Genomic DNA, 7,291 nt, shown 5'->3' on the forward strand with positions numbered 1-7,291 from the left:
TTGGCAATTTGCCCAATTTGATTTTCCAAGGTCTTGATAGAAACAGCTTTACTCTTGCACATAAGCTTCAACTCCTCTAGTTCAGATTTTTCATTAGCTTGTTACAGCTGGAGTTGCTGTCTTGATGCATATTGTGGTTGCTGAAAACCAGGGGGTTGTACTGCTTAGCTGGATACTGCTGATAAGGCTATTGAACCGTATTCTGAGCGTTGCTCCAACTGAAATTAGGATGATTGCGGTTGTTGGGATGATAAGTGGCTGGCATGGGCTACTGCGAACTCTGAAAGTTGCTCACGAACTGAGCTGATTCACTATAAATTGTGCACTGATCAGTCTCATGGGCACCAGCGTAAAGCTCACAGACACTAGTGATTTGATTAACCCCATAATTAGCCAAAGTATCCACCTTCATCGCCAAAGCCTTAAGTTGGGCAGCTATAGCAGTTGCTGCATCCAATTCCAGAATTCCTGCTACTTTTCCCTGAGTCAGTCTTTGGGAAAGATTCTGATATTCATTAGAAGTCATCAGTTCAATTAATTCGTAAGCTTCATCATAGCTCTTAGCCCACAAGGCTCCTCCTAATGCGGCATCAAGCATGGGTCTAGAAGTAGCACCCAATCCATTGTAGAAATAGTTAATAATCATCCAATCAGGTATGCCATGGTGTAGGAACTTCCTTAGCATCTCCTTATATCGATCCCAAGCCTCACCCAGAGATTCTCCAGTTTGCTGAGCAAACTGAGTAAGAGCATTCCTGATTGCAGCAGTCTTCACCATAGGGAAGAATTTAGTGAGAAAATTTTGAGCAAGATCTTCCCAAGTGGTGATATACCCTACTGGTAGAGAATGTAACCAGCACCTAGCTTTATCCCTCAGAGAGAATGGGAAGAGTCGCAGCTTGATATCATCTTCAGTCACATCATTGAACTTGAACGTGTCGCAGATCTCGATGAAATCCCTGATGTGCATGTTGGGGTCTTCAGTAGGAGAAACCCCAAACTGAACTAAGTTTTGTATCATCTGAATCGTGCTTGGCTTGATCTCAAAAGTGTTAGCCTTGATGGCTGGCCTGATGATGCTTGACTAAATGTCATTAATCTTAGGCTGAGAATAGTCCATCAAAGCCTTAGGGTTTTCTGCTTGATCACCCATCTCTACTAAATCTGGTTCCTCGACTTTCTCTTCTTCTTCAACCTTCTTTTCTTCCTCAAAAAACTTCCCTTCGAACCACCACAAGTTCTTCCTCGGCTTTATCCAGAGTTCTCTTACGAGTACGCGAACGCGTATGCATACACCCTCGCTAGAGTACCTGAAATAAGACAAGGAAACAAATAAGTAACAATGTCTGAGTTAATGAACTTTTAACGACCACTAATGGAAAGCACATAAACTATAAAACCAAGTACAAAACAAGATTAAGGTTCATAAATACGAAAACTAGCATCCAAGTTACAACTTAAAACAAAGATTCACAAGTAAAAACAAGATCTTCTTCGTCTTCATTGAATCGTGCTAATATTGTCTTCTTATGGCTCTCCTTGATATGTCTCTGGCTTGATATATTATTAAAAATGACCTAGAGTTGTTTATATAGCAGCCCTAATCAGCAGAGAAGTCTTCCAATTCGAATTAGAGTGGAATCGGAATTCTGCATCCCGGCCGGGCGCGGGCGCGTGCTTGATCAGCGCGGGCGCACTGACTTTTGTAAACTTCGGGCGCGGCCGCACGCTTGATCAGCACGGGCGCGCTGGGCTTCTTCCAGAACTTGACTTCTTCATTTTTTTTTTGTAGATTTGAGCCGGCTTTCCACGAGCTTTTATTCCAACACCACCTTGACACCAAATTAGCACCAAAATAATGCTAATTCACCTGATTACCTAGATAATGCCTGAAATACAAAAATACTCGAAAACACGTTAAAACACTTAACAACTTGAGTACAAACGCATCAATTCAAAGCTTTACGGAGTGTAATAAAGTGTCATAAATGCCACTCAACAATTTTCTCACCCGATGAGTCAGAGCCTCTAACACAATATGGTCCAAAGAATTATTGATTCTCAGGGATGGGAGCCAAGCCATGAATGTATTGGGGCGTCCACCCTTTTCCTTCTCCTCGATTAGAAGGACCACTTCCTACAACCTCTGTGTATAGAGGCATCCCATAAGGTGGGTTAGTAGTCCCTGGAGTCACGATCGTTGAGTACATATACACCATGAGTTGAGGGTTTATAGTTGCCTATAATTGCTGAAAATGGGGATTCGTCCCTTGAAGAGCTGGAGGATGCGTCCTTAGGGGAAGATCCTGTATCGGGGGATTCATCCCTTGAGTTTGAGTCTCAGATGCCCCTATAGGGGTTCCTCCCTTGGTGGTGGCATAGTTCGAGTGTGGGGGTATCTCTACCATAGTTGAGATCATTATGTCACCGACTCCATTATTACTCCTGACTTGTGGGCTCACCTTTGTTGCTGTTATCTTCCCACAGACGATGCCAAATGGAATAAAAATTAGGATTGTGATTGTAATTAATGTTAGGGTTGTTGAGCTTCGATCTTTAATGGTTATTCTCGTGTTGGGGACTAGCTGTACTTGCAAGATGCCTACATATCTTCGTGTTGTAGAGAATTAAGCCAAAAATGTCGTTCTGCATTGAGGGGTGAAGCCTTTTATATGGATATTGAGTCTAGGATTAGACTAGGATAGGAAGACTTGGTGGACAAGTCTCCAACTTAGATGGTAAGTAGGACTCTCCTAGACGGTGGATTCTGGATCCTTCTAGGAGAGTCCATTTTAATGTTGGATACAACATTGGTGTCATTATGGACCTCATTCTTGGGTCTGCTCGGCGGGTCTATCATGTAGTTATTTTTGGGCCGTGGGCTACACGACCCAAACTGGGTCGTGGTTGTCACAGTCTTCTCTGAATATCAAGACTGATATTGGGCCGTGGACGTAACAACCTACTTTGAGTCGTGGTGTCATGAGTTTGACCAGTCAACTTTAGAACATTATTAATTTAGATTAATTGTGTCTTTACAAATTACTTTTCTCCTATATCATAAAAGCAGAAGGCAGGAATGAAAATATTATAGGAAAACTATTAAGAGCCTTTTGATGCAAGTCTGGTATAAATTTTAATCATTGTAGTTAGTTAGCCTACAACTCTTTAATTTTAACATATAAGCCATTATTTATATCAAACGCCATGTATTTGTCTATTCATGAATTATTTGTTAGTTCTTTCTTAATCAAATCTAATTTGAAAATGGAATGCCTTTTTACTTTGATAATGGAATGTTGCACAAAATAATTATTATATTTTCAATTAGAATGTTTTACCATTGGCATGTGAATTTTAAAATAAAATAATGTTCAATTTTAGTGTTTTAGGTTGTTAACTATTACATTAATAGCTATGTTGTTTGTTTAAAAATTAGAAGAATGAACTAGGATTAATGGCTACTAAAAGTAGAAAATAAAGTATATAAAAGTTTTAAATATAGTCAGGTAAGATTAAAAGGCTGCCTAATACATAAAAATATGCACATTGTATCTCAATATATCTCCAATTCAACATCTTATTCCCAGTTTTCAGGGACCTGGTGATGGGTTTGAGAATAAATTAGAATGAATATATTGCAGGCAAGACTTGGTATGTATCTTTTGCATTTTGATTTATAAAGTAATTATTAGTCAATTCTTTTGTTATAGAATGGTTTGATGAATATGCATGTGTCTATGACACTAGGCATTGCCTTGCTCGAGCATAGTAACTCCGTTGAATTCTTAATATCATACAAAGTTTTTTTTACAATGATAATATAGACTATGTCAATGCTGGTAAGTTCACCATCATTAGAAAGATGATCAGAAGCCATGCTATAACACCAACTAGATGTTCTATATTAATGACATCAATAAAGCCGCAAAGTAATTTACCCATCTTAGAAGAACATCATTTTTTTCTATCTTCGATAGAATTTTGAGTGAAATTTTTGTAATATATTGTAGCTCATATTTTTATAGCATATGAAGGAACCTTTTATAGTAGATTTATAATTAAATAAGAATTTGTTAGGTGTTGCTTTATACATTTAGTATATATGATGTGATATGCATTTTCTAGCTAATTAATATAATATATACCGTGTTATATCCACTTTAAAATTTGTAACCCCTCTAACTAATTAGTGTAGTATATATTGTGTTATATGCACTTTAGAATTTTTAACTCCTGTGTTTGTGAGTCTTCGCTACAATTAACTTTACAAATTCATGTATTGAACCAGTAACTCCACACTTTTAAGAAAAAAATGTATTATTTTTTCAAAAGAAATTTAGTGCTTGTTAATATGTTTTGGTGATATATTAATCTTAAAATACCTGACTAAATTATACTTATTTCGGTTCAAAGTAAAAATATGTTTTACACTAAAATATTTTTTTCCTTTTTATTTTAAAAATTAGTCCATGCCCGTCAAGTAAATTTTAGTAATAGTTAGATTTGTTCTAATTTGTAAGTCAAAATAATTAAATATTATAAAATAACTTTTTGGTCTTGGAACAAAGCAATTACAGAGTAATCAATTGGTTCAATATTTACATTAAGGAAAGTATAAAAGAATAGTAATCCCAGATGTTTACATTATTAATTTAAAAAGAAACTCTTATAGGGAGAATTTCGTATAATAGTATTGTGGAGGTTGATGGTTGGAACAAGGATCAAGGATGGTGTTTGAAGGCGGAGGAAGGTTGTATACGGCGGTGCCGGAGCTTATATGTTGACTCCTCAAGAAAAAATAGGGTTTTCATTATTCTTTATCATGTGTCGACCCATGTCTCATACAAGTGCCTTCCTACCCTATTTATAGGGATCAAGCCTCATGTAGTTCTTGGGGAACAAGTCACATATGCTAGGGTTAGGGTTCTTCGACCCGTGCTGCCCAAGGCAATGATAAAGTCAGGCCTTCAAGCAATTAGTCACATAAATCTCAACCGGCTCCACGCGCTTCCTATAATCCCGTGGCATCTCCGCATTTCTTTCCGTGATTGCAGGAATACCCCGTGTCGGCCTCGAAATTTACTAGCAACCCAGTCATCTATGAGTCACTTTCCATGTTATACACAAAGTCTTCTAATGCGGGCCGGCCTGGTTACCTTGGCCCGCACCGACTTTTCTCTAAATCAATAAATAAGATGTTTCCTTTATTTTCCACAAGATGTGGGCACCTGAGCCCAGCTCACACGTCGCGAGCCAAGCTCACATGTGAGAACCCCGCTCATATATGGGAGCCCAGTTTTCATGTAAGAGCCCAGCTCTCATGCGAGAGCCCAGTTCATACACCAACTCATGAGCCCAACTCTCATATGAGAGATCAACTAGCATGTGCAGGCCCAACTCACATATGAATCCACAATTCTAGCTCACATGTGTGAGCCCAGTTCTTCAATGCACCCATAGGGACCTGATTAGGGCCCATGACCGAAAATGGGCATAACAACTACCCCCCCAAATTCCTGGTCACACTTGTGGGGCTAGGAATTTTTTTGCCTTTTTGCACCCACGAGTGCGAGCCCATGAGATTGCACCCGGCCGCCTCGCATGCCTTTCAATGGTCGTGATTTTTGAATGTTCGACAGTTGTAAGACAGCTAGCATGGGGATTTGTGTTAAAACCTGAAATGATGACACATGTCACCCCCTTTCTCACTCCTATCCCCTAGAAATATGTGAGATCCGCATTTCATTTCTCATATTTCCAATAACACTAACAAACTGTTGTCCATTTTGCTCAAGGATCTACCACGGCCAAAATAATTATTACCGCAAGAACCATCTACCGGCGGCGATATTCTCCGGCAACAGATTCATCAGGATCATCTTTTGAATCATCTATAGGCACCCCTTTAATCCAAAAGCATGCATTCTCATTCTTATTTGTTCATATACACCATGCGAGCAATCACCACCTGCTCGACGTGAGCTCACACACAATCACCAACTGTGATGCAAGCTAGTATGCTCGTGTAGATATTTAGGCGCAACCCCATGTGTGATGTGAGGACACTTAGGTGCAACCTCATATTTATTTTTATATATTTTTTAGGGCCACACATTAACCTCCACCATCTCTTAAAGATGCCGAGTGCGTCTTCTACTCGCTCCTATGGGTCGTCTCATTCATCCTCTAGCCCAGATCGCTCTTCAGCTACTCCATCTCCTTTGAACCAATATCCACCTGAGCAGAGCAGCTCAAAGGACTTCCAACGTGAGCTCACCTCCATTTATGGATGCCTTAGCCAACCTATTTCTCCTGGCTCTACTATCACCACAAGGAGCTATGAACATAGCTAGAGTTGAAAACGAGATGTGAGCTAGTGGTTCCAGCTCGCTGAACATCCATCTCGACCCCAACCCTGAAGATTATACTAGGGAGACCAACATTTACAAATGGAGAAATAGACCTCTAGACATCTCCAAGATTCCTGCATCAACTTAGAGTATAAGAACTTTTAAGACGCGAGCCCACTCCTATTGACAAAGAGCGAGCAGAGGAGATTCTAAGGGAAATGGCTCGGGAGAGAGTGGCTCGCCTTAAGCAAGCTGCAGCCAATGACCTCAACCCCATTCATCTTGATTCTGAATCCACTGACAATGATCTAGGCAGTGCTTACTATGACACCAATAAAAGGAAGAATCTTGTTACCGTAAAATATCCCATCCTAGGGCTCGAGGTGAAGATGATGGATCACATTGGTCTTATGACTCTCCAATGAGCGAGGAGGTAGCTGATGTCACAAGCCAGGTCAACGTATGCAACTATGCCTATGTCCCCGCTAGTTCCCCTGAACCATATATGCCTCATGCCTTGCCCAAACTCGAGGGTGAAATTATATTTAGGAAACCAATCATTCTAGATGGGGAGGAGAGTTCCACCTCGGCCCATGAAGAGGTAAAAGTGCTCGCTTGCCACGACTTGGCCACCTCGATTACCCAGAAGCATGTAGCCGACATCATTGACTGGTTTCAGCTTGAGGGTTATGTGATACTTCCCAGGCCGCATATGCGATGCTGCAGATTCAACCATCAGGAAAATGGAGGCAGGGTGCCTCACATGGTTTTGTCCACCTTCTTGCTCAGGCTAGGAGTTTTTTCACCTCTCTACCCTTTCATTAGAGACGTATGCGAGTACTATCAGCTCACCCCACTTCAAATTAATCCAAATAGATATCGGGCCACTCTCACTTTGTACATCATGTACCATAAGTGCGGGTTTCCTTCCCTTACCG

At 40.3% G+C, this 7,291-nt stretch overlaps 1 non-coding gene across 1 annotated transcript; it reads left to right on the forward strand.

The window, feature by feature from the left end:
• Window positions 1-656: 656 nt before the first annotated feature.
• Window positions 657-763, forward strand: LOC141688675 (small nucleolar RNA R71). The gene has a single exon (XR_012562108.1). It is a non-coding gene; the product is annotated as a small nucleolar RNA R71 (small nucleolar RNA).
• The last annotated feature ends 6,528 nt before the right edge of the window (window positions 764-7,291 follow it).

This window comes from Apium graveolens, chromosome 9, assembly GCF_009905375.1.
Source record: "Apium graveolens cultivar Ventura chromosome 9, ASM990537v1, whole genome shotgun sequence".
Classification (NCBI taxonomy): domain Eukaryota; kingdom Viridiplantae; phylum Streptophyta; class Magnoliopsida; order Apiales; family Apiaceae; genus Apium; species Apium graveolens.